This window comes from Lissotriton helveticus, chromosome 6, assembly GCF_964261635.1.
Source record: "Lissotriton helveticus chromosome 6, aLisHel1.1, whole genome shotgun sequence".
Classification (NCBI taxonomy): domain Eukaryota; kingdom Metazoa; phylum Chordata; class Amphibia; order Caudata; family Salamandridae; genus Lissotriton; species Lissotriton helveticus.
Window position 1 is genome coordinate 1,178,995,849 of NC_136067.1, and position 27,539 is coordinate 1,179,023,387.

A 27,539-nucleotide genomic window follows, 5' to 3' on the forward strand; every position below is an offset into this window, starting at 1 on the left:
GATGGATTGTTCTGTTATTTTGTTTATGTGATAGCAAGAGTGTGACTGAACATTGATTTATTGTTCATACTGTGTGACCTTTGAGTTATTAGTCATGGTCCCTAACGTCTATCTACCCTCTCCGAACCCCCCCCCACCCTAGGGAGCCCTGACTGCTCGACCACAGCTACCATTAAGAGCCAAGTGCAGAAGGGCTATATGGCCCAGTTGCTCAGGATCTATAGTAGGTCGGACATCAGGAATAATGGGCCTCAACCACCACTGTAGGGCTCAGTAAACCCTGCACCCCCTGTGGCCCTCTGAAAGGAGGTCTGACAATAGATGTTTAATTTGCAGAGAATGGGTGACTGTCCAAAAGGATTATTTGTTTTATAAGATTCTGATGCACCTGTTACAAAACCTCTCCGGTCCAAACCATTCCCCATGTGCCCTTCTAAAATGGACCCAAGCAAGAAAAACAACATTACACCTGAGGGAACAGTACAGAGGCAAAGTCCAGTCTGATGTCAGGATGCAAATTAGCTGATCAAGAAGGCTACAGTGAGAGACTTCATCACAGGCCCGGTAGCCATCTACCTGAATCCTATGCGTTTGGCATAAAATGTCAATTACAGTTGGAGCTTTACTGGGTGAAGCTGCCAACTGGACTGGGGACTGGTCTCAAGCATAGCTGGAGCGGGATCAGTTCTTGGGATATTGTCCAGGATTTTAAAGGTCTATCTCTGCAACTGGTCTACAGGTTAGGATTTGGTTTGCCACTGTAAATCCAGCTGTCTCACCTCATGCTACCCCCTCAATAACCCCAGGGTACAGATGGACTCCATAGATCATCAAGCTTCTCTGGTATCCACTGAAGACTGCACACCAGTTACCCTATAGCAGTAGCACATCCTCAGTGGTGCAGACTTTAGCAGCTCCGTACAGGTCATTGCAAGCAGCTGGACTGTTCAGCTGCTTCCCACAGACAGGTTGAATTGCTACTGTGCAGTCCAGTGGCCTCTCACAGCAAGGCATGGCATGTCCTGATTGCACCTGATTGCACAAGACGCACTTGGCGATTCCAAAACCTTAATTCTTGGTGATCTGAACCTCCATTGGAATGAGACCCATAACCCTCTAATCACATCGCTATCTAGCCTCCTTGAAGATAACAACCTCACCCAACACTGTACTGAGGAGACTCATTACAAAGGAGCCACACTGGATGCCATCATTGCCCAAAAGAATTCTATCACGGTCAACCACATACTACCAGTTGACTGGTCAGATCACCACATGATCTTATTTCACATCAATCACCCCATCATCTCGCTTAAACCTCCGCAAGACCCCCCTAAATGGTCGAGAAACCTCTCCCAAGTACCCCAAGATATCCTGGAAGGTCAACTAAGTTCACTTCTTCCAAATAACACACTGCACCTCTCGACAAACGATCTCGTCGACCACTACAACTCGGGGTTAGTCTCCATACTTGACAATCTAGCTCCTCTAAAGCTCAAAAGAAGCCGAGCCACTCCATCTAGAACCTGGTTCACTGCGGACCTCAACGCAGAAAGAAGAAACTTGAGAGCCAAAGAAAGAAAGTGGAGAAACAACCAAACCGCCATTCTCCGCCTCCAACTAAAATCAGCCCGCAGGAAGTACAACAACCATATCAAAAACAAGAAATCCAACTTCTTCCGCGAGGCATTGGTCAAATCCAAAAACAGACCCAAAGAACTCTACACCATAATCAGACAACAAACAACAAAGCCCCTGCCCTCAACCCTGCAGGCATCCAAAGAACTCTGTGATAACTTCGCCAACTTCTTCAACGACAAGGTCTTAAAAATCGAACTATCTCTAGACATCAACAACCCACTCCTCCAGAAGAGAAACTCGGCCACCCCATTGGCACTCCCATCCGACTCCTTTTCCTCCCCCTGGCTAAGCTTTCGCCCCGTCCAGGAAGCTGAGATAATCTCGCTGATCTCGACCTCCAAACCATCAGCACACATTTCAGACCCCATCCCCCCCTCCTTAATCAAAGAAATGAAGCTTACCTTAGCGCCCATCTGGGAAAGAATCATAAACAGCTCCCTACAAAGCGGAGTGGTCCCAGATTGTCTAAAAATGGGGCAAGTCACTCCTCTGCTGAAAAAACCCGGTCTCGACTCAACTGACTTGAACAACTTCAGACCGATATCCAACCTCCCCTTGCTCTCGAAAACACTTGAACGCTGTGTACTCCTGCAACTGACTCAACATCTGGACAACATCAATCTCCTGGACCCCCTCCAATCCGGCTTCAGACAAGGCCGCAGCACAGAAACCGCGATGCTGAACATCATAGACGACATTCATGGATCTCTGGACGCTGACAAATGCTGCCTCCTCATACTCCTTGATCTCTCCGCAGCGTTCGACACGGTGGACCACAAGCTCCTCATCATGACTCTTCAAGAAAGAGCCGGCCATGGCGAGGTAGTTCTCAAGTGGTTTTCCTCCTTTTTACATAACCGCTCGCAATTAATAAAAATTAAGAACTTCACCTCCGATACCCAGCAAGTCAACAAGGGTGTCCCTCAAGGATCAGTGCTCTCCCCTCAGCTCTTTAACATCTACATGGAACCGCTCGCCAAGTTACTCAGGAACGACAACATCCACTTCCACCTCTACGCGGATGACACGCAGATTTACCTGGGAACCTCCTCTCTTAAAGACATCCACAGACTCAACGATGTCCTAAATGAAGTTCAAGACTGGCTGACAAAAAATCACCTGAAACTCAACCACGACAAGACAGAAACACTCCTCATCTCAAACAAAGATGATAACCCCCAAATCACCGAGTGGCTAAAGTTGATCGATGCTCTCAAAGGTAACCTCTCGCTAGCCGACTCCGTTAAATCCCTGGGCTTCACCCTAGACCCCAAACTAACCCTGACAAACCACATTAAGAATTCGGCGAAAAGCGCATTTTTCAACCTCAGACTTCTGAACAAAATTAAACCTTACATTCCTAACAAGGACCTCAAACTAGCCACTCAATCGCTAGTTCTATCAAGACTTGATTATGGGAACTCAATCCTAACAGGCATCCCCAAATTGCACCTGGCCCCACTAAAAACAACACTTCACGCGGCAGCGAGAATGGTCACAGACTGCAAAAAATCTGACCACATCTCCCCGGCACTCAAAGAACTCGAATGGCTCCCTGCGGAAATGCGGAGTACCTTCAGAACGGCCTGCCTAACGCACAAGGCCCTCCACACCGGCAAACCGGAATACCTGGCAAACAAGCTCAAAAAAGCAGGCCAAGCCAGAAATTTGAGAAGCTCTAACTCCCTGCTGCTCATTCTACCAAAAACCAGAAAGAAGAGAACTGCGAACTGCTCTTTCTCAGGAAATGCCCCCAAAATATGGAACGCCATCCCCCGCACATCAGAACTATACCGTCCTATGCAGAATTCAAGAGCCAACTCAAATCCTTGTGCCTTATCCGCTCCCTTGGTTGTGGGTAACTTGGATCAGCTAACGTCCCAGAATCCATGCGGTAACGTTGAATCCTGTACCAAGAAGTCCTGCTGTCCGAACTTTTCCTCATTCCAAATTGTCATTCGCTAATTGCTTTTATTGGATTTGTGTCATGTTGTTCTCTTTTCATTCCCTCTACTGTAAAGCGCTCTGCTACCTTCGGGTCTTGTTAGCGCTATAGAAAACTTCTAAATAAATAAATAAATAAATGTCAACAGCACTTCTGGAATGATGCCTAGCCCAGGCGTAGCCGTAGCCTGAAACTGGGCAGCAGTTAGGGTCCTTGGAACTCAGTATTCCTCGTCTGTACAGGTTCACACTTCTTTTCTTGGGCATAAGGTACTATGGTCAAGCTGGCCAGTTTTGTCATCAGAATGGACCAATCAGTTATCTTGCACTGTTTAAATTGTGAGGAACTCTTTCGATTAAATTCTGCATGGCCTCTGCAGGATCACTTTTAGCCAGGGGCATGGTAAACAGGAGCAGATCCTGGGCTGGGTCTGACAATCCTAGGTATAAATATGTATTGGGCAGGCAACATCTCTTGGAGATACAGGTCAGTCAGGATGAGAAGGCAGTAGCTGAGAGTGGTCTGGCAGAGCTGCAAACGTATGAGTGTAGAGACCTCGCATATTCTCCAAGAGATACACAGTCCCAACTGGCAGAAGGAGCTGAGATGCAAGACATTTTTAAGAGGTAGGTAACAAGTCACCAGGGACCTGGGCAGCCTTGCTCAAAGTCCTTGACGACAATGGAAACAAAATAGGACAAGGGGAGCACGGCGCCCAACCAAAGCAATGGACTTCCCATACTGGCACACACTAAATGCCCAATGCTATAATAGAGTTATTTTAACATCAATGGCTGATGTTTTTAGAGTGTATGCAATACAACCTGAAGCCTAACCATCTTTAAGTGTTGTCTCTTTATTTCAGTAAAAATTAAGCTAGGAATGTCACTGCTATGCAAGCTTATATTATTTATGAAGTTTCATAGTGATACCTTGATAGCGGGTCAGCGATTGTATTTCTTGTTACATATTTTACTCAGATATTTTTTCTCCCTCTGTATTTATTGCTTTAATTATCTAGTTTCATTTCCTTCTCTTATTTCCTTTCTTCATTTAGTTTTCTTTCCGTTCCCACAGTTCGCATAGCATTGGCATGTTGATTTGCTATTTGAGGTTTTCAGTTACTTGCATACAAATAAGGATAATATTGATCATCTGAGCTCAGACTTCCAGGAACATTGAAGGAGGGGAAGATAGTGCTTCATATCTGGGGGATGGAATTTCTGTTAGAGGTCAGTTAAAGTTCATTCTGGAAACCAAGGGTGTCTTTTGCATTATAACCAATATGTGACACCTTCCAGGTATGTTAGGGATCTGGTCAAGCAGTGGCATAGCCAGTGTGCCATGGGTATTAGTGCAAGGTAGGAGGTGTCCCCCAGCTGTTGTTTGAACTGTGAAATACAGCAATAATCAGGGATGAGTGAATGCTTCAGATATCTCGGTCTCAGTTCCACCGCAAATGCTGCACCAATGGATGCTACTGCCCTGTGGCCAAGACATCTGATAGGTTATTTATTTTACTTTCAACCTTCTAAACTCTATTCACCCTAGATGTTTTTGGGCTCTTATCCTATATCCAGGGTCAGGTTAGAAATGTTTTCTGCTTTGGTACCTTGAAGGTGGGAAACCTTTTGACCATACCCACTCTCATTTGATGCAAATATTTACTTTTGACTATGAGTGTTGGTTTCTTTCAGAGAATTCCAGATTCCTTGACCCGATACTCCATCAGATCTGTCCTTGGGCATGTCAACTCTGAACTGAGTTTGTCAAATCGCATTTACCTTTGTCAAACCGAGGTCAATTGTGGGCATGTATGGCAGACAATGTTTGCAGGCCCTTGGCTCTCATTCTAGTAGGCCTTGTACTCAATGCTATGTGTGCCATTTGATTCTGGGTTGCAATGTGCACTAATGCCTGGCTTGAAGCACAGCTTGTAAGTGATCATGATTTCACAAATTAAACTCGACCCTGGACACTTGGTTTTGATATCTGTCCAAGAGTTCTTTGAGGAGGTTGGTGCTGACTATACTGCAGTAATTCAATCTCTTTGTTATCAGGGTTCTTTTGCAGATTGTAAAATTTTGCATTTGATCAATTTTGTTGATCTGAGGCAATAACAGGAGGTCTGCCTCAAATGTAACACTGGGGTCCCAGGCGTTCTATGTCTGTAGATTACAAGGTTCATGCCTTAGAAAATAGTAAAGTCTTTTACTTTCAACCTTCTAAACTACATTCACCCTAGATGTTTTGGGGCTCTTATCCTATATGCAGGGTGAGATTAGAATTGTTTTATTCTTTGGTACCTTGAGGGTGGGAAACCTTTTGCCCATACCCACTCTCATTTGATGCAAATATGTACTTTGGCTAAGAGTGTTGGTTTCTTTCAGAGAATTCCAGAGTACTTGGCACTATACTCCATCAGATTGTAAAATGTTGCATTTGATCAATTTTGGTTATCTGAGGCAATACCAGGAGGCCTGCCTCAAATATAACACTGAGGTCCCAGGCGTTCTATGTCTGTAGATAACAAGAATCATGCCTTAAAAAATAGTAAAGTCTTTATGAATACAAGGCTATAACAGGCTCACCTTTTGAAAAAACCATGCCATACCACAGTTACGCAGTTCTGACAAGCTGAGATTACAGAGCGTTACCTCATTGTACATAGGTCTACAGACTGAGGTACAGAATGTTCCTTTAGTCCAGATACAATAGGACACAAGCTGCAAGGAGAAGCTGTTTATTATGTGCTGAAATATACAGCAGAATCATCTGTAGAAGGTGTAGCTTTGGAAAACAGGAGGACAAGCCCTTTTGAGTATGTGCATCCAATGATAGCTAACCTTTCCTGATAGATGGTAGGAAGGAATATTCTGTGACAATATGGTCATAACGTCTTCACATAGTATATTTCATCACCTCCAATGATCAGTACTTCAGTTTTCACTCCATTCTTCTTTAGAAGCTTAGAATGGGTATGAGACAATCTCAGGTTGTGGACACCAGATCGAATCTCAGTATAAGCTGTGTACTACTGACCAAGGAGATGACCTTCCCGCCATATGACCAAGCCAACTCCCATAATTGTTTAAAAATGATTGGAGAGTGTTAGATCCTGTGGGAACCCATAAGCAGCACAGATGACCGGAGCAGGGAAAAAAGAAAGGCCACCCTGTTGTGATCCCCATGAAAGGTTAAATACTTTGTAAACATGCTTTGGTCTTATTATTACTGTTAAGATTGTAATATTATCAAAAGTGAGAGAGAACAGATCGTAGAGTTGCCACTCTTTACAGTAGGCAAATATCTTTAAGGAGGCCATGTTTCGTCTAGCCCAAACTAGCATAAAGCAATAAACCTTCATGTAGGGTTTACTTGGATGCTTAAATCTAGGACCCAGCAAAATAACTCACAACCAACATGCCACAGCATTGCTAGAGTTGTAAGAGTCAGATGCCATATTTATGCCTTTTTTAATACTCAAATATTTACCAATTAATTTACCCAATTCATTTAAGCCATAGTAAAGTTTAGCTTCATTATTAGAAACATATGTTACAGCTCTTTTACTGAGCAATCTATTGAATTCATTTCTCAGTGTTTGTGGTTTATATTTATAAGAGTTATCACTCGAAGATATAAAAAGTTGTTCAGAATTGGCAATGTCTTTGGAAGGATCATCAATATTCATATTAAATACTTTGTTTTCATTGCACATAACAGATATGAATATGCTTCGAAGAAATATTGTAAAAGCATCCCACCTTGTAATTTTGGGAAGTATCTGATGTGTTATTATCGATAAAGATGTTAGTACTATGCTGAAGAATACGTTGTATGTTTTGTTCATTCAAAACATTTTCAGCATTCAATCTCCATGTCGATGAAGGAGTTAGGAGACAATGCAAAGTAATGTCAAAGGAAATCAGTGCATGATCTGATATGTCTATTGATTTAAGTTTAGAATATACAGATGAATTACATAAATTGTGGGAGTAAAGAAGATAATCAGTTCTAGAAAACGAGGAATATGAATTTGAAAACAAGGTAAAATCGTTACAAGTAGTATTATGTAATCTCCAAATGTCAATGAATCTAGTGGTATTGAAAAAGACATTTAAAGCACAAGAAGGCCTTAGAAGGTTTGAGTTTAGCTGTAGAGAGTCTGTTCAATAAGAGATCAGTAATCACATTAAAATTAACACCTACAATAAGCGGTACATTACCTAAATATAATGCTTCTTTAGTAATATGCTTCCAAAACATAGTATCATCACTAGTAGGTGCTTATAAATGATTTAAGTTAATCATGAATTTGTCAGTTTTAGCTTGAAAATATAAGAAAATTATCGCCACTCTGTTACGTCCTGTAGTATTAGAGGAAACAATATCACCAATCGCATCTTTATTCGTGTAAGAACCAGTTTTACGATCAATTTCCGTTTCTCGAAACAAATATCAGCTTTATATCTAGATAGGTAGTCAATAATCTTTCTGCGCTTGACCAGATGTCTCAGACCCTTAACATTTAACGAGACAGAAACTGAAAAGGCAGACCACACGAAATTTGGTCGAGAAACGAATCACAAAGAGTACAAAACAATGGACTCAGAGGAGTATGTCAAAGATGTCATAGGTTACTTGCTAAGAAGCTAAAATAAAGGAGAGAAGAGAGAGGTATGGAAAAAAAGAATAGTGACATGGCTCTGGAAAGCCCACTGAGGCCAATGTGAAAGAGTGCAGAGCTGATCTATATTGAGAGTCACAGTTCTTCTAAATCTTGAGAATCCATAGAGATGGGTGCAGTTCGATCCATGTAGCAGCTAAGTTCAGATGGAGATGCAAAAAATTAGGGGCTATCACTTTTCCGAATCTTGATTATTGCTTCTATCACATAGACCATACCCCTGACCAGTAAACTATCTTTGAAGCGTGGACTGAGGAAAGAAAGTTCCTTGCGAGCATCTGAGGAAAAACAGCCCAATTTACAACCGATGCCCAGGCTGCTGGCACACTACGCCTCTTAGTTCCCATTTTGACCAGTTACCAAATAAAGAGACAGGCGCTGGGAGCGGGAGTGCAAGAACAGAGTTTTATTTCTCATGAGGAGAGCCTGTCATTTCGGACATATGCACAATGTCTTCAAGAGGTGCTCTAACAAGTTTCTCTGAGGCTCCGTCTTTTATACACAGGTTTATGATGCACAAACATTCCTTATTGCAATAAAGAAACTTTGAAGTACGAAAAGGCATGTTTGGAATCCCAGATTCAGGCCTATTCCCACACCAGTCGCTCGGATGTCGTTTCCCCTCCCAAATGTAACATGTGATTGTAATCTTGCAGCCGGACATTCCAACAGGACACGAGAGCAAGAGGGGGGTGATCAGATCTAAGGTTGGGCAAGTGATAAGATCGGGCACTTCGGTTGGTGTATCACGTTTTGCTATGCGGGACCAGGGGAGTACATCCATGAGGCTTTGTTTTATGACTTGGGACCGGGTCGAGAGGCCAGGTGTAGCCGGGGGGGGGGTCATCAGAAGAGGGGAAGGGTGTTCCTGGGAGGAATGCAGGGGGTGTCGGTCAGGCAGGGGTGTCACTTTTAGAGCGGGGTCGCGCAGAGGGAGAGGGTTTTATGGCCTATGCAGGAGAGACCGGGGGCTGTCAGGGATGCTTGCGAGGCTGGGGAGTGAGGGGGAGAGAGAGACGCTGGCTATCGGGAGTGGGCAGAGAGGCCTTGGTGCCTGAAATGGCTGTCGTGTACGTGCGTGCATGGGCCTATTCTGGCGAGATGATGCGGGCAATGCTTCGCGGTATTCGTTCTACTTACAGCTAGGGGTATGGTGAACACAAATGAACGCCGCTTATGTACATATACAATGTCATTTTCCACACATCCACAGTTTTCCAAGCATAGTCCTGGTAAATAAATACTTTGTAACCATCCATTAAAAGTGAAGGAATTTTTTGAACAGCCTAGCAAATCTGATTATAGTGATGAGAACGCAGTACTTTGAAAATCACTTGCCTGGGTTTAACAACCTTAGGTTTGCGGAGGGATGGACCACGGATGGCTTTATCAATTTCAAATTTTTCAGTGAAATGTACATTTAATGGTTTAGGTATAAGGTTCACCAGGTATAATTTACAGTTCTGACCTCCTAAATTTTCTGGTAGATTTAAAAAATGGCAATTATTTTGCCTGTTTCTATTTTCAAGGTCAGTTAAAATTTGGCACATAGGAGCAATCATTTTAACAACAGACATTTTGTTATCAAGCCCTTTAATATTATAATCAATTTTGACTTCATTATCGGAGACTCTTGTGGATAATCCTGCTAATTCTTTACAAATGCATATAGTGTCTGTACTAATGGAGTCAGTATTAAACCATATTTCTTGAAGTCCCTCTAAAATGCTTGTCAAAGAGAGTTCTTGAGACTACACAACGTTTGACTTAGTAGGGGAATGAGATGCTGACTGGTTTTGTTTAAGCCCGGGTGGAGCTGGCGTAGTTGCACTACGCGGAGCTCCACAGAGTTGGGCAAAAACTCAGTGGAACTTTGCTCCACTCCGCTCCGTGCCTCCTGCAATAAGTAAATATGAAAAAAACCAGTTAGATAAAAAATACACTTACCTCTATTGCTGTGTCTCTTGGCTGCCCTCCACTTCCTCGCCCTGGTCTCTTCTGCAAACCAAAACCCCTACGTAAAGAGGAATGTCATGGTCGAACTGAACGCACATGCTCAGTCCTACCATGACGTACGTCTGACATAGGGGTTTCTGCCGGAGACCACGGTGAGGAGGAGGGCAGCCCGGAGACGCCGCGATAAAGGTAAGTGTATTTTTTTTTACTTAATCTTTATTTTATTTTTTAATATATATGGGGGGGGGTGCAGGCGGGGAGCTTACTGTGGGGCCTGGGGATAAACTCTGCTCCGCTGCGAAGTCAAGGTTTTGCATAAACTCCGCGTTCTCAGCGGAACGCGGAGTATGCAAAAATCCGCAAGCTCAGCCAGCGGAGAGGAGTTCTCTGCCTACACTTAGTTTTCTTTGTTAGATTAAACCATTTTAGAGTCAGCCATAGTTATAAATATATTAAGGCAAATGATAATAAGAAGATTGTCAAATTAATAAAATAGAAGGCTTTTAAGAAGAATAGAAGTTATGAGTAAATATGCCAAGGAGTTCACTCCTACAAAAATTAAAGCCCCAAAACGAAAGAAAAAGTTTCACCACAATGAGAATGTCTGCTTACTGGTATTCACCTCACCTCACGATGAACTCAGCAGGCTTGTTGTGACAGGAATTCCTCTGTGAGGAAGAGCAGCGTGTGAATACTGATCTAAAAACAAATCTTAGCACTGTAATTCTGCCAGGAAAAACATCAAAAGAGTGAGCCACTGTCGTCCCATGAAGAATACATTCCCCAGGGACTTTAAATCTAATCTCCGTTCGGATGTATCATGTAAATCTTTGTCATCAGTAAGTAAGGAACGGAGTTTCAAAGCAAAACCGCCATCTTGGTGTGCTCATGCTCCGAATCCCCCAGATGTCTCATTTATACGGGTGGAAACACGTCTTTAAAGTGACCATTGGGGAATTTAACATCTTCCATACTGAATGTTAGCTGATTATCCATTAATCAAGGTAAGAATCAACATTCATTACCTTTATTCAGAAATGTGCAACACCCACTGTAAAAATGCTAGATTCATACTTTCAGCTTAATGGAAGCTACTGAGCAAGAAAGAGTGAAAAACAGTGATTCTCTCTCTCTACTAACCATAAACAGAAAAGTTGACTTGATGATGTGCACTATCTTATTGCCACTGAACACCCAATCAGCTCCTAAAAATATGTATTTGTTTTTTGGTGCTTTGTATTGTATCATATAAAGCTACGACCCTACTTCAAGGTGCCTTAACTGGGGACAGAAAGATACAGTAGTACACTTAGTATACAGAAAAAACAGCGTGCCACACCATACATCAAATAGATGTTAAGAGTGTTGCAGGTAAGCAACCTCAATACGTGTGGGTCCCATAATTATGGTAAATTGTGTTACAGGACACACAAAGCTTGGACCCATCTGTAAAAGAGAGGTTACTTAAATGCTACTGGAAAAGGAATAGTTTACCCTATCTTCAGACTTTTACACCTATATATAGTCTGTCTGCATTTACATGTTAAAATTCAGCTGTATTAAATCTTACCTAGCTGATAAGTGTGAATTAATTTCTCTGCTCTAATATCCTACAAGCTGTGCCCACTGTTAGTGCTCAGTTTGAAATATATTATGTAAAGACTTTGTAGAGGTGTGGGTAGGCAGACTACTTATGCTTTCTGAGCAATTAAATATATTATGCAGAGAGCCAGGGGGAGATTCAGTGGGAGAGATTCTGGTTTTCTGTTTCCCTGAGAGCCTAGTGATAGTTCAACCACAATGTTTTGTGAAAGTCACAGTTCAATTTTTCTAGAAACATAAGCTGTGGTGCTACAGTACTGTATTTAAGGCTTGGGATTTAAACAGAATGCACTTGTACTAGGAAGTAAATCGGAGGAGTCCTTGTCTTGCTTCAAGCAATTGAAAATCCATCCATTCATGACTTTCTCCAGCAGCATTTAGAACAGCTTTGAAACAAATAGATCCCTAAATATATAGACTTCCAGGTCTAGTTGGATTCCAAGAAAGAAAAACTAATGAATTTGATGGAGCAGATTTCATCTGCAGTCATGCATTGTTTATTTTTTTGTGCTTCAGACAGGCTGCATTTAAATTGCCACGCACATTTTGGTGCAGGTTAAAAACATGGCACATGAAAAACATGAAAGTGAGGCCTATTCACTTCAGTCTGAAAATGCTTTTGCTGCATTAACATGTGTTTTTACAGTGTAGAGAAAAGTGGCCTTTTTACCTTTGAAGATTAATAGAATGTGTTTTTCTCTTCCCAGCTCATCCCTTGCCAATCTAAATTTATTATTCCTGTCTTAATAGACTTTGACTTGTTGCATATTTTGATAAACATTTTCAGTTAATAACACCTCTTTTTATAATGTGTGTGAATTAATAATGCACCAAACACGACACAAGGGACTAAATGCTTTTTTGCATGAAAAGCTATCTAAAACATTAAAGCATGTTGTTGTGTGTGCTGTATTAACAGTGTGCGCTATATTAACTGTGTGTGCTTTTAAATGTTACACTAAAAGCATGAAAATGCTATTTTCACATTTATTTTGCATGTTGTCATAAATAATAGAAAAGCTGCTTTTCACTAATAGCTTGGCTAGGTAAACATTTATAAGGGGTATTAGTATGAGGGAGGGAAACATAATGGGCTGATTTACATGAAATTAATATTATCTTTGTGTTTGTTTTATTTTTGGGGCCTACACAAAACATGGCTGCCTGTGAATCCATCAAGGCTATGGCTTGCAATTTAATGAGAAGGGAGCATGCGCAGACTGTGGCAGCTTTCCTCATGACAAAAAGTCAAGGACAACCTGCCAATGTACCAGTTAGTTAAAAGTGTCCATCTACTGCGCTGAGAAGGAAGGAAGGATGAATTAGATTGAAACATTTTTCCTAGTAAATGTTGCAAATGTTTATAAATGTAGTTATTCATGTATGCTTCTTTTGTTAAGACTAGTGAAGTCAGGTTTTTAGAATGAGTCAGGGAAGTGTGACCTCATGCATCATGACTGACCAATCACGTAAAGGTTTTACTGAAAAATGTTACATCTTTGTGTACTCTGCCAATAATTATGGTATAAATACTGTCCTCTCTGGATGGGGGCTGGCACTTCTTCTTTTTCTCAGCTCAGCTGGCTTCTATGGGTTAGGTACGAGAAACGTCCCGGGAGATTGCTGAAGGGCGGGCTTGCGTCGGAGGAGTGTCAGGGGGAGGTTTCTTGCTTCCACGTCATATCTTGGCACTTCATGCCACATTCCTTTGAGGCCTGTGAAGGGCGGGCTGCTTTCCTCTTTAGACACAGACAGACAGAGAGTGCAGTGGATCAGGATAGGATTAGATACTAAACTTTGAGTTTATGTTTTGACTAATTAATTAGGTCTGAAAAGATTTATTTGATTTATGCATTTATTTCTCTTAATAGCATATTTTTGCAAACTATTTAAGTACTGATTAGCTTTGCAAGACTATTTTTCTTAGAAACTCTTTAAGACTTTTGCGCCACATTTTTCATAACTACATGTAATGCTTATATGCAGACTGTAATGTGTTCTGTATTATTGATATTTTTCCTGTTTTCCAAATTCTGTAACCTGATTGATATTTTACTAATGAATAAAGGGTCAGAGAAAAATTAACTTTTTGACTAGAAAATAAAACCCTTTAAAATAATCAACAACTCTCTTTATTGGCTTACAATAATAATTGTATTTTGACTGTTCATCTTTATTTAAAGTCTCCTGAAGGTAATACATGGTGTGAAGGGCCCAACACCTTTTGAGCGGTAAATTAGAGGTAGCATGGAGGTTTTACATTGAGAAACTACCAGAAGAAATTACCGCTCTCCATCAAGTGCATCAATGGAATCAGTATCTAGCGACAGAGACCTTATTCATGCCCAGTCTGGGCATCTGCTGTCAGTAAACAGGGTGCTAGGCATGGCTAGCCTCTTGCTATTAGACAAACGTGGGTGAGCGATACTTATTTCAAGGAAGCAAAAGCTGGTGGTCATTGGAGAGTTTCAGAGAAGGTGCTACACAGCAGCATCCTAAAAATTAACTATAATTCCCAGGAGGTCAGAAACTCCTGCATGGTCTGGAAAGGTGGAGGCCACGTTGGATATCTGGGTGAAGCTTCCTCTGACTCCCACAGCCTCTTTGCTATGCAATCGTGATAAAAACATGGTTTAGCCCGGACCTTGCTATGCACATCTCCGATTTCCTTTTCCAAGAACCATTTGTTTCCCTATGGATTTGTATGGGTGAACATTATAAAAATAGAGACTTTTTCAGAAAGTCATGGCGTTGGTACAAAAAAAACTTTGAACTATCTTTTGAACAGAACAGGAAATATTCTTAGCCTCGACTATGTTGCTCAGGTTATGTATGAATGCACAGGTATTTGGTATTACAACTAGTATGTATTTAAAGAATTGCTAAGACTAGGGGCACAGAAGAATATTAACATTTTGGTCATCTTACAGTCACAAGAGTCATGTAGAACCTACACCTCACCTACTACAGAGAGTGCATTTGGAGTTTTACCCCAGGCCCTTATATTCCTGCATATATTCCTGTGTATTTGATCACTGGTGAAGGCAGTGAGAGACCGCAGAGGGCATCGCTCCTATTAGGCTCCGAGCACAAGACTAGTGCATTCTGACATCTACCAGGCGGCTGATGTGAAAAAGGTTCACAACCGATGACCCTTTAGCAGGTAGTCACCGTATTTAGAGCTTCCTGCTGCTTTGGCGGGAAACTTTTGTTGAAAGTTTTCTCATTGGCACAACAGAAGCACTCTCAGCAAAAACGTTTTCTGGAAAAAACCCTCAAAGCATGGGGGCGTCCTGGGAAAAAGGAATATCTCTTTGGGCAGGAAATTTTCTCTAAGTGTGTTTGTGACATTTTTGTTTAATCGCTTTATTAATTTTACAATCAGAACCTAAAACAGGCTTTAACCAAGCCTAACATCTCATCACATTGCTGTGGTATAATACAGTCATGGATAGCGTTAATAACCCATTTACCAGGCAGTATAGCAGTCTCGAAATACAGTGTGACAGATCATATCAGCATAGGTCAGCAGTGAAGCATTAGACCCCAGGTCCCCCAGGGCGGTTTTCTCCCTCTCCTCCCGTGCCAGCACAGTGTCTGTAAATACTTCCTTCTACACGGTCACTGGATCCCAAACACATTCCCCCTCGCACCCCTCATGTGACTGGGTGCTCATGCAAGTACATCTATAAGGGGTCCCATATGTCTCTCGGTCTGGAGGCGAGTGGCATTAGCTCCGCATGCGTAAGTAGTTGGTCTTGGCAAAATATGAGGTCGCTCAGTCATTCCTTAAACTTGGGGGCCCGCCCTTTTCCCCACCTACAGGCCACTCTGCGGTTGGCTCATAGCACGCCCAGCTAGGCATATTTCCTAACTGAGGGGTCAAGTCTTTCTGTGTATCCTAATAGTGTAGTGAGTGGGGTGTCTGGGAGGGGAGAGGCAATTATCTGTCCCAATGCCTTAAGTACCTTTTGCCAGTATCCCCGAATGGGGGTGCACTCCCACGCTAAGTGTAGAAATCCAGCTCCCGTCCTAATGCAGCTATCACATTTGTCATTGTCCCTCAGCTGAAACCAGTACAGCCGTGCAGGGATGTGGTATAGGCGGTGCAGGTATTTGAAGTGTATAATGCGCAACCTGCTGCTTGCCGATCTGTTCACGGTCTGTTGACAGCAATATGTCCATTGCTCATCCCTAAGGACTGTCTGCTTGGGTAGTACGATAAAGCATAGAAACCACATGTGTGGGCAGAGACGTTTGGAGTAAGGCATGCAGTGGGGCTAGGGTTGCATGTTTGGGACATTTTTATTTCTCACTGATGGGCCTCAGGACTAAACCCACAGGAAAAAAGGTTTCCCTTGCCACATAAATACTACATGTCATATACAGTCTATGTGGTCATCTGAGATGTTAACTAAGCCAATAAACAGATTCCATTTGCTTTACGGATATTGAGGGGGCACCTTTCAGTTAAATTGTAAAAAGGTTAGTGATTTAAGCATGGAAATTGCCTAGTCTATGAAAGCATAATATACAATGAACTGCTCCAGTAAGGAGGAATGGGCATTTACTGCATTTCCTACAATATGGCGTTCATTTGCCACCCATTTCTTGGGAATGTACACAAACTTCAAAAACGAAAAACGAGTCATTAAACAGACTCTAATGAACCAAACTTTGGTAAATAAGTAGATGAACTCTGCTGAGGTGATGTACTTTTCCGTTCCCATCATAATTTGTAATTTGCACACAATGGGCTATAAATAGGTTGCAGAAATGTAAAAAAATAAATTGGCTTGTAAACTGGCCCATGAGACCCACAAATGTGTGTAGTCTCAATGGAGAATTCACACCCACATCTTGCCAGGTACAGATCACTGTGGTATCAAGAACAGACTAAAAGTAAAACTGGCTTGACTCAATGGGCAACCGTCTTCACAGATTTGATCATCAGCAGATTACTCCAATGGGATGTATTCGCGTTGACATCCAAATACACATCCAGTTGACCATTTTTTGCTTCCCTCCCTTTAATGTGAAAAATTCTGAGAAGAAGCCATTAGACCTCTCCTCTTTTCTGGTTGGCACGCCATTTGACTGACCTTAGTTTCCCAGCTTCACTCCCAGTTCTGGGAGTGTACTAGCCTTTCAGTGCCATTATTGTGTAGTCATCCTGACTCTGACTTGAAGCTATGCAGAAAGGTTTGAGAAAGGATGATGTGCGAGGATCAAGACTAAGGGTAGATGTTCCCCCAAGCCTGAGAAGCTGCCTGCTTCCAAGGAGAAACTTCATTTGTGTTTTGTCTGAAGCTGCTGGACTCCTACATCTGAAGCAAGGTGTCTTAAAATAACTATAGATTTTCAACTACAACTGTGGACCTCCTAACTCCTATGGATGTGCTAGCATAGGAAAGTTTTGAACACAATCAGACCTTACTGAGATACATGCATCAGCAGTTTGTGACTATGATCAGATTAAAGGTAAATATTTTTCTTCCTATACTAAGTGAAGCCTGCAACAGTGACTGGACTATTTTTTAAACTTCCACTTGTTACCTGAATTGTTTGTGGTAATCCTTTAATCCCCCGATGGCTAACAGCAGATCCTGATGTCCTGGTATCCCAAACAATGTAGCTCTTGAGATTTGTCCAGTTTCCTTTTGCCAAACAATAACACAATATCTCTGCTTCTGGATACTACATCACATTTGCATGGTGGACTATTAGGTTTCTTCTATGATTTCTGAAGTACTGTAGCCTCCTTGCGGTAGCCTCCTTGAACGCTGAGATGTGCAGGAGACTAGGAGAAAAGACAAATAGATCATTGTATTTAACAAACCGTGTTGCAAATGAGTGACTAGGGTCTAAGTGATATGTCTATTAGTGGTTCCTCAAGCTATGCAACAACAAATAATCGATAAAAGCCAATCATGATCAATGTGAAACATAATACAATGTTTTGGTATTTTTATCCCTATCGATTAGAGCTACAGAGTGCTGATTAACTCTGGTGGTCATATCTGAACCCAGGATGGTTCTGGGACTTTCTGGCTCATTTTGTTGCATCTTTCTTCAACTGTCACTCTTCTCATACACAAATGCAAGCTTTTTATCATTTCACTGTAAGTAGCCTTCACTAATTATTATTTCTGAATGGCATTGATTTTAATTGCATGCAATTATTATGTCGTACAGTTTCTGAGTCTCAATCATAATTCCACCTCCTGAAGTACATTGTGACAGCTCAACCAACCTACAGGTGGAGAGTCTGGAGTACAATATAAGTACTTGTTTATCTGAGTGGAATGAAATCGTATGTAAGGACCAGGAATACTAGTGGTAAAGCACAGTACCTACCACTGATACTACAAAGTAAACATGGGAAGCCTAGGGCCCAGATAAAACACCTCACTTACATCTACCTCCAATGATTCTTCATAATCAATTGTACTTCTGACAGCAGTAGGGTAATTGCCAACAAGGAACAATGACACTGCCCTTTTAATTACTGCATTTTGTTTCCATTCAGTACCAATCTACGAAAAACGGTCAGTCTTTATATCCAATGCCCTTTGAAAGCCAGATATTAAACCATTATTAAAAAGAAGTGAGTGTCAGGTGAACTAACATACTGGCTACAAAAAGCGGTCGCAAACAGTGCACCAACTTTTTTTGTAACCAGTATATTATTTTGCAAACTGGCCTATCTCTTAATAGGTCAGTTTACAAAATAACTAAACACAGGTGGTCACAGAAAATACCGGCATAACTAAAATTAATTTGTCAGATCACAATGTGCTTGATTGGCTACAATCTTGAAAATGGTGGCCTGCAATGGACAATGAATCATTATCCCTGTTGTTTTAAGGCAAAACTGAAATCTTGACCGGAGAGTGTGGAAGGAAAACCAAGTGATGACTTGAACCCCATCTTGTGATTCCGAAAAGCATTTCACAATTGCAAAACGGGGGTTTGTAAATAAATAAATAAATATATATATATATATATATATATATATATATATATATATATATATATATATATATATATATATATTACCTACTGGCGGTCGCCAGTAGGTATATATAGTTAGGATTTTTTCCCTATGGGTTTTTTGAAAATTCTATGTCTAATAACTTTGGCGTTTGTGGACGGAATTGGCTGAAATTTTCAGGAAAATGGCACATTTTGTTTCTGAGCAGCCCTTGAAAATTTGGGGGGGGTTCGTCAAGGGGGGGCCGAGAAAAAAGGGGGGTCCCAAAACGCGTTTTTCCCATGTTAATTTCCATAGGGCGGTTGGCCTCACTTTTAGCCCGAACTGTGGTATATAAATAAATAATACCGGATCTATTTTTGAATGAATGAATGAATAACAGATAGCTCAATAAAATAAGAGTCAAGATTCGAGGTAGTAGGAGTTTCTGCAGGTTTATTACAGCATAAGGACAGGATCAGGACAACCTGCATAGAACAGAGGTGACAGGGCCCAGCAGGACAACTGGGGCCCAGCAGCTGCCGGGGCTTGATCTGGGATGAGCGCGCTAACTTTTAATAACAATACATCAACTTATATACAGAGCGCAAACACATAGCATTACATTGCAGTAGGCGTAGCAGTGGGTGGAGCAGAAGGCGTGACGCGTAGCAGTCGCGAAAGATAACAGTAAAAAGAGGTGTAACTGGGAGTATACTTAGACATGTGATGCAAACGTAACAGAATATGTCATGAATGGGGCGGAAACATAGGAGGGGGCTACCTAAGGAGCCGGGACCTCTAACCTAATGGTGCGCGAAAACTGGCAATGACGTGTTACTAGGAGAAGCTGGGGGCTACGAACTCTGTGCTAGGAGCAGAGACTAGAGTCTGGAGGGTCGGAGCGACATGTACCTAAACCCTATCTGGTATCTGGTGTTTAGGGAACATGTTGATATAAACTAGAAGTCATGAGGGGAAAAGCTAACTTGATTCTAAGACTGGACCATGCATTATTCTACATGTAGTGCGTGATGAGGAATATTAAATGACCATTAATACAGTATTTCTCTAACGTGGAGCCGAGTAGGCTAGACAATGACGGAAACTATTGATGCAGTTCAGTGGCTTAGGAATGCAAAGAAGGAGGACTGAACTGATAACTGGAACTATAACATACTTTTGGCAGACTCAGAGGCAGAGCCAAGCTGCACCGGGCTCTGCGAGGCAGGAAGTAAGTGAAGGGTCGAGGATACAGGTGGGGGCTGTATCGCTCCTCAGCGAGGCTTTCAGGAGACAGGAGCTGAATCTGATGTCCGGGCCCTTTTGAGGCCTAGAAACGGGGACTTTATAATGGAATAACGTGCACACTGAGAAACGTGGCAACATTACTTCACATAGGCCTGATATTCGTAGTATTCACGAGGACTGGAAAATGACATACTAGAGGGGGACACAACTGTAATTGCGTCATTAATCGGACATGGGGAATAACATATGCATATTGGTCATGCACACATAACATATGATGGATGAGGCGTAGGGACACAGAACATGGCAAAATTTACTTTTCCACATTCCCTCCTTGTCACTACGTTTCCATCAGGAAACATCAATTTTCATGATACCATCTATCATTTCATACAGTATCATTTGCTCGTCTCGAATTGTCTTGGAACGGGATTTAGAACGGGGCTTGGGACTAGGAATACAAGAGGTAGCACAAATGCCGCAAATCGCAGGGCCACATTGTATACAGAGGCAGCAGCTAAATATGATCGCTACTGCTATACTTAGAAAGGACAGGACTTTCCATCCCCATGCGGAAATTATATTCCAGAACCAACCAGACCATGTCCAGGTGCCTGGATCTTGGTGTAACAGATGGGCAATTTTATGGAGTCTGGTTATAGCTGAATAAACAGACGGCGCGTTATTTGGAATGAAAATGCAGCAACTAGATCCGATGACTCTACAGGCCCCGCCCCTATCGGCCAGTATGACGTCAAGGACGAGACGATTTTGCAAAACGACAAATCTCATAGCAGATTGTTCTTCGGTTAAGTTACCTAGAGCAGAGGCAGTCTCATTTACTACAGCTTCAAGGGTTCTTGTTAACCTACGGATCAGTTTACTATTCTGGACAGGTCCTACAAAGAAGAAGAAACCTTTATTGAAATCTGTATACTGTTCTAGAGCAGTTTCAGTATAATCGACAATTGGGGACTCCCTTCTATGTCTAATGTGTACTAGATGTGTGTTTCTGTGATAATCAGATGGGGCTAGAAAAACAGGTGGCAGTAGGAAGGCAATGTAACAGGTTCCCTCCCAATCGAGGGGCAGACGAACATATGCGGTCTGACCACAAATAAAATAAGAATGACGTGAAGCTTTGAAAACAGATTTCCCACTGTCACTATACTGGATAACAGTAGTACATTCACTATATCCTACGTGTACGGAACCATAATTACGGACACATAATTCACCTTTGACTGGTAGTACTGAAATAGCAGGTAAGTCTGGAGTAGTATCAGACTGAACATTCAGGACCATGAAATTCGACGAATAATTACCTAAATTATATACTTCATTTTCTAGATCTAAACCTGTTCTGTGGGGGAAACCTTGCTTGTCTGGAAAACATGTACTGTTAAGAAAAGACATATCTGTTGAGGATGACGTTAACGTGGACCATGCTCCACACGAACCATTGTGTGAGAATGGATAAGGAAAGAGTGGCAGAACTCCCTTCGGGGTCTGGAAAGGGGGGAGTCGACCACACACCCAACAATTAGTGGCATTGCTGGTCTGGTGTGAGTAATGTAACATACGGATAAATGTGTTGTTGCGCATAGCGAGGCGGTATGAATATTCGTGAGGAGGCAGATCACTAAACGTGTGTTCTACTGTAGCATTAGCAGACATATTAGCATGAGGAACTGGAAAATACAGATAGAACGCATAGCTGGTGCAGGAAATCAAAATGCTGATGAATAATATGAAACTCAGAAAAACGATACATCTGATTGAACTTTGACTGACTCTCTCACTATGGGGGTCTATTTTATACATGTCAGAAACAATCTAACCGTTTCACCTAGGGGAGGACTTATACAATCAAACTGACTGACTTATTTTACTAGACCTGAGCTTTAACTTATACTCCTGTTGCGGAGTTTTCTCTAACAAGGGAGGGGTTGTAATAATGTCTTTTGCGGGACAGTCCTTTAAAACAATGTTTTGGCAGTCTTTAGAATCTTGGGAATCCTTGGAAATGTTTTTAGAAACCGGTTTCAATCCTTTAAAAAGTTTAACATGAGAAAGGTGGATCCATCCTTTTCTGCCTTCCAACTTGACGGCGGTACGGGTGGTCAAGAGGACCTGACGTGGCTCTTTCCAACGAGGCTCCAGCGGACTTGATCTGTCAAAATTTCGGATCATCACAAGGGAACCTGGAACGATTTCATGTGGTGCCACCTCGGTATTGTCTGGAAAGGCGGCAGCAACCTGTGAACGACATGAGTTGAGGGCAGACATCAAGGAAGCTAGGTAATCTGTCAGCATATTACATGAAACATCGGTAATACTTCGGGGTCTAGGAGTACCCCACATGTTAGGGGGGCGGCCGAATACGACCTCATACGGGGACAGACCTGATCTGGAATGTGCGACCATGCGCATATAAAATAGAGCAACTGGCAGAGCTACTAGCCAGTCCATACCTTTTTCTTTACAGACTTTTGCAATGCGGATTTTCAGAGTCTGATTATGTCTCTCGACCAGACCGGCTGCTTCAGGATGGCGTACACAATGGAACTTCCACTGGTACCCTAACAACAGGGAAACGTGCTTCATCAGTTCAGATGAGAATGGCTGACCGTTATCAGAATATACGACTCTAGGGAGTCCATATCTAGGGAAAAATTCACGAACCAACTGCTTGGCAGTGGTCGCGGCTGTGTAATCTGGGACTGGATATGCTTCTGTCCACCTGGACAAAGCGCATACGACTACAAGGACATACTTGAAACCTCGACATCGCTCCATCTGAATATAATCCATCTGGAGGACCTCAAAAGGGTGGTCAGGGGGCTGGAAACCACCTTGTTCCACCGGGACACTTTTACCTGGGTTAAACTGACAACATATCATACAGGTGCGGACTTTCTGCTTGGCTGCAGCTCGTAAATGCTTGTTGAACCAAATGTTCTGGATACTGTCTAACATAGCTTTTTCTCCTAAATGTGCTGGACTATGTGCGGTATTGATAATGACTTGAACCATAGAATCGGGGAGAAACCATGTGGCTCTACCCTTCGTTAACCATCCTTGATCTGTCTGGACCCCTCCTTGTTCGGACCATTTCTTGATTTCTTCAGGAGTAGCATGTAACTGTATATCTATGACGTCTTGTGTAGGGTCCTTAACTGTCATGCATGTAATCGGATCTGGAGTGTGTGTTAGGTTAACTGGACTGTCTGGAGTCTGTGCTGTAAGCTTGGCTGTGCGGTCTGCTAGATCATTACCTTGGGAAATAATGTCAGTAACTTTCGTATGTGCTTTGCACTTCATGATAGCGATAGATGTCGGTAAATGTATGGCATCTAACAGGGCTTGAATAAGGAGACCATGCTGAATCTTGGTTCCATGAGAAGTCATAAAACCTCTCTCCTGCCAGAGCACTCCGAAGTCGTGTACAACTCCGAATGCGTAACGTGAATCTGTGTAAACATTAACTTTCAAGTTCTTGGCGTGTATACAGGCTTGTGTCAGAGCAACTAGCTCTGCTGCTTGAGCGGACAGGGTGTCAATACGGTGTGTCTCAATAACTTCGGTGTCAGTAGTTACTGCATACGCGGCGACTAGTTCTCCTGTACTAGTTCTCATACATGAACCATCCACATAAAGTGTCAGGTCGGGATCTGGTAACGGAATATCTGTCAGGTCTTGTCTTGGCTTTGTCGTAATATTAACTACTTCCACACAGTCATGTGGGTCAGGATTTGAACTAACTGATGGTAACAGTGTAGCAGGATTCAGGACATTGCAGCGTCTAATTTCTATGTGTGGCTGGAACAGTGTCAATTCATAACCTGTTAAACGTGCAATGGTCAAGTGCTGAGTTTGTGTTCGGTTTAAGAGAACTTCTACTGAATGTGGGACTTGTACTGTCAGGGAATGTCCTAAAACTATGGAATCACTTTGTCTGATAGCTAGTGCTGTAGCTGCAACTGACTTGAGGCACGCAGGCAACGCCTGGGCGACTGGATCTAATGTGCTCGAAAAATAAGCACAGGGCTTGTATTGTCCTGCTTGATCTTGTGTAAGAACAGATAATGCTGTACCTTCACGTTCAGTAACGAAAAGTGTAAAAGGCTTACTGTAGTTCGGTGTAGCTAGAACTGGAGCTTGACATAGGGCTTTCTTTAACTCGTTGAAACTAAGTGTGTGTTCAGATGTCCAAGGGAGGACAGTCGATACGGCTGCCTCCTGTGTCGTTAACTGTATCAGTGGCTTGGCTAGAAATGCATACTGGGGAATCCATTGTCTACAATAAGAAGTAAGGCCGATAAAGGCACGTACCTCCTTCTGGGTTCTGGGCTGGGGAAGACTCGCTATTAACTGGATACGGTCTGGTGTCAACTGCCTACCCCTCTTGGACAGCAAGTGTCCTAAGTATACCACTTGCTGGACACAGAATTGAAGCTTCGAAGGGGACACTTTGTGCCCCATCTCGGCAAGGAAATACAAAACTGTAAGTGACGCTCGTTCGCAGTCACGTTCAGAACGGGCTGTGATCAGTAGATCATCGACATACTGGAGCAGGGCAGTGTCAGTTGGCATGTGAATGTTGTCTAGTTGTCTCTTAAGTGCTTGACTGTAAATACTAGGGCTTTCTGTGAAACCTTGAGGAGCGCGTGTAAACATATAGCTCCTTCCATTTAAACAAAATCCGAAAAGAAACTGGCTGTCTGGATGAATTGGAACACTAAAAAATGCATTCTTGAGGTCAATGACAGTGAAGAACATGGCTTCGGAATCAATGGCTGTTAATAGGGAAGAGATGTCTGGGACAACTGGGTACTGAGGAATAATACATTTATTAAGCTCTCGTAAATCAATCACTAATCGATATACTGGGGGTGCATTTGGATCAGTACGTTTCATAACTGGAATGATCGGAGAATTGCATATATTGGAGTCAGTTTCTACAACTACTCCTTGAGCCATGAGCTCGTCAATAATTTTGGATAAGGCTGCTACAGCCTCGGGTGGCAATCTGTACTGTCTGATTCGGGGTAACACTACACCTGGTTTGAGAGTCACACGATAGGGTGTGATTTGCATATAACCTACATCAGTTGGACCTTGCGCCCATAAGTGCTGTGGAACATTAGACAATCTTGAATCAAAATCTCGTAATACATAGTGACCCTTAAAGTCACGTAGGAACAGACGTATTCCCTCTGGGGAACAGCAAATAACTGCACCTAATTCTTTCAGTGTCTTGATGCCTAATAGGTTTTCTGGACATGACTTAGTAAGTAACAGATCAGTAGTACGGGACAATGGACCTACTTCTAGAGTGACTGGCTTTGATATCTCGTTAACTATTGGCTTTCCTGAAAATCCAAGGGAAACATTTCTTGAGCCTGAGAGCGGAGCCCCTGGAACTTCGGCGTGACTAATTGTGGTCCTACTTGCCCCTGTATCGATCAGAAACTTTCTGTCTTTCCCTAATACTTGACTGTGAACATAGGGACCTTCTTGATCTACAGGTATCTCGATGAGAGGCAAGCCTACCTCCCTCTCTAGGCTGTTTCATGAATATGACTGGTACTCTGGATACTCGGACTGTGCATACTGGTACATCTGTGATGTGACATGCTGTGTTGCAGCAATAGGCTGCGGAGCTGTAACTGTCTGTTGTGCATTCTGTGGCTGAGGAATCTGTGAAACTTGTTCTTGTCTAGGCGGACGTGGTCTTTCTTTAGTCTTACCAGTAGCTATGTTATGTTTCAGAACTGCACACTCGTTTATAAAATGACCTGGCTGTTTACAATAATTGCAGTTCCCTTTAACGGGAGCTGCAGGATGACTGGCTTGATTCGGACCCCTCTTCTGACTGTCTTGAGGAACAGATTGTGCAACTAGCACTTTCATTTTCGTGTCTTTCATACGTTTTCTTTCGTGTTCTTGCTCTTCCCTGATTCTATTCTGGTGATACTGGAGCATCTGGAGTATCTGGGACGGGGTATTAGCTTGCCAGGTGCTTTCGACTTTTAAAACTCGATTTTTAATTTGTGGACTTGAATTCTCGACTAATTTGGTAACAAAAAGATGAGGGTATGACTCACTACTTGTCTTGAGACCACTGTTGATACTGAAACATTTTTCAAATCTAGAATAAAAATCACTAATATCTTCATCTTGTTTCTGTTTACAGGCTGAGATTGCATCCCAGTCTTCCTTCCTCGTTGTCAATAATCTGGGTAAAACTTGAATCAATAATTCTGGTAATTCTTTACATTTATCTCCAAGACCGGTACCTGGTACTCGTGCCTTGTCTTCAGCTTCTAGAGCTGCCCAATCGATCTTTTTCTCTCCCACCTCCCATTCTTTTTCCTTTAACTTTTCATACACCCCTGCGGGTAACAGGACCTTTAACATTTTAATGATATCTGGGTAAGTGTATTCTCCCATACGGAGCATGTCTTTTAATTCTCGATGGAACCCCGCTGGATCTTTGTCATGACAGGGAATTAATTTTTTCATTTCAAGAAGTTCCATCTTTGATATTGGAGTGTATACAAACACTCGTTGCATTTCGCCACCCGCCCCTTGGACTGGGTGGACTTCTCGTAACGGATTCTGTCTGTCTATGTAGAATGATTTACTTTCTGGGGGTGAGACATGAACAAAATGCGGGTTCAAAAACGTTCTATATTTGTGGCGCTGTTCTAGAATGACACTAATTAAATCGGTACCTAGACCTCTCCATCTATACTGGAGTAACTCGTTCAGGATATCGTGTAACGGGCCTGGATCAGAATGTTGACCCTCATACAGAGTAATGAGGTGCTGGATCATATACATACCCACCAGTCGCTGCTCGGCTGGGGGCAATTTCAGAAACATTTGTGCCACTATTTCGTCTGGAAAAGTGGTAGAATCAGTAATCCACCGGACTGCTGATCGGGCTAGTTCTTGTTCATGCATATTACTTAACTCACTATAACCGATTCGTGATTTCAGGATGTGATCGGTAACTTGAAATACTTGTTCTAGAGAACCTTGTTCTGGAGCTGGATGATGGAAAATAGACTTGTGTTCTAGGCGTAAATGGCGATCTGGACATCTAGATTTTCCTACATACGCTATTCTGGCGGGATTCTCGTCTTCCTCTTCAGGATCAGAGATACTTTCTTTCTCGCTTACTTGGGCTGCTTTACGCTGTTCGTGTATCTTTATTATCTCCTTACGGATTTTCTTGTACATACTCTCCATAGCACCGACGGTCTTGTGCTTACCCTCGGCTATATTATCACTCCACCTTGTCAGGATTCTCATTTCGGCGGGATCTTTAGACGGGTAATCTTGTTCTCTTATTAGACAATTGATCAGGAACTTTAATATCATGAGCTGGATCTCGGCTTTCCTTTGAGACATAATCTCGCCAATACTTTCTGGATCATCCCCTGTACGGATGAAACGATATATTCTGTCTA

The 27,539-nt window shown here is 42.4% G+C and overlaps 1 protein-coding gene across 1 annotated transcript in view; it reads right to left on the bottom strand.

The window, feature by feature from the left end:
* The window catches only part of TMEM200A (transmembrane protein 200A), a 769,591-nt gene that overhangs the window by 437,933 nt on the left and 304,119 nt on the right, over positions 1-27,539 (bottom strand). The window contains exon 3 of the mRNA XM_078648883.1: positions 17,391-17,634. The gene's annotated coding sequence lies outside the window, so the exon portion shown is untranslated. The remainder of the gene's footprint in view (positions 1-17,390; positions 17,635-27,539) is intronic.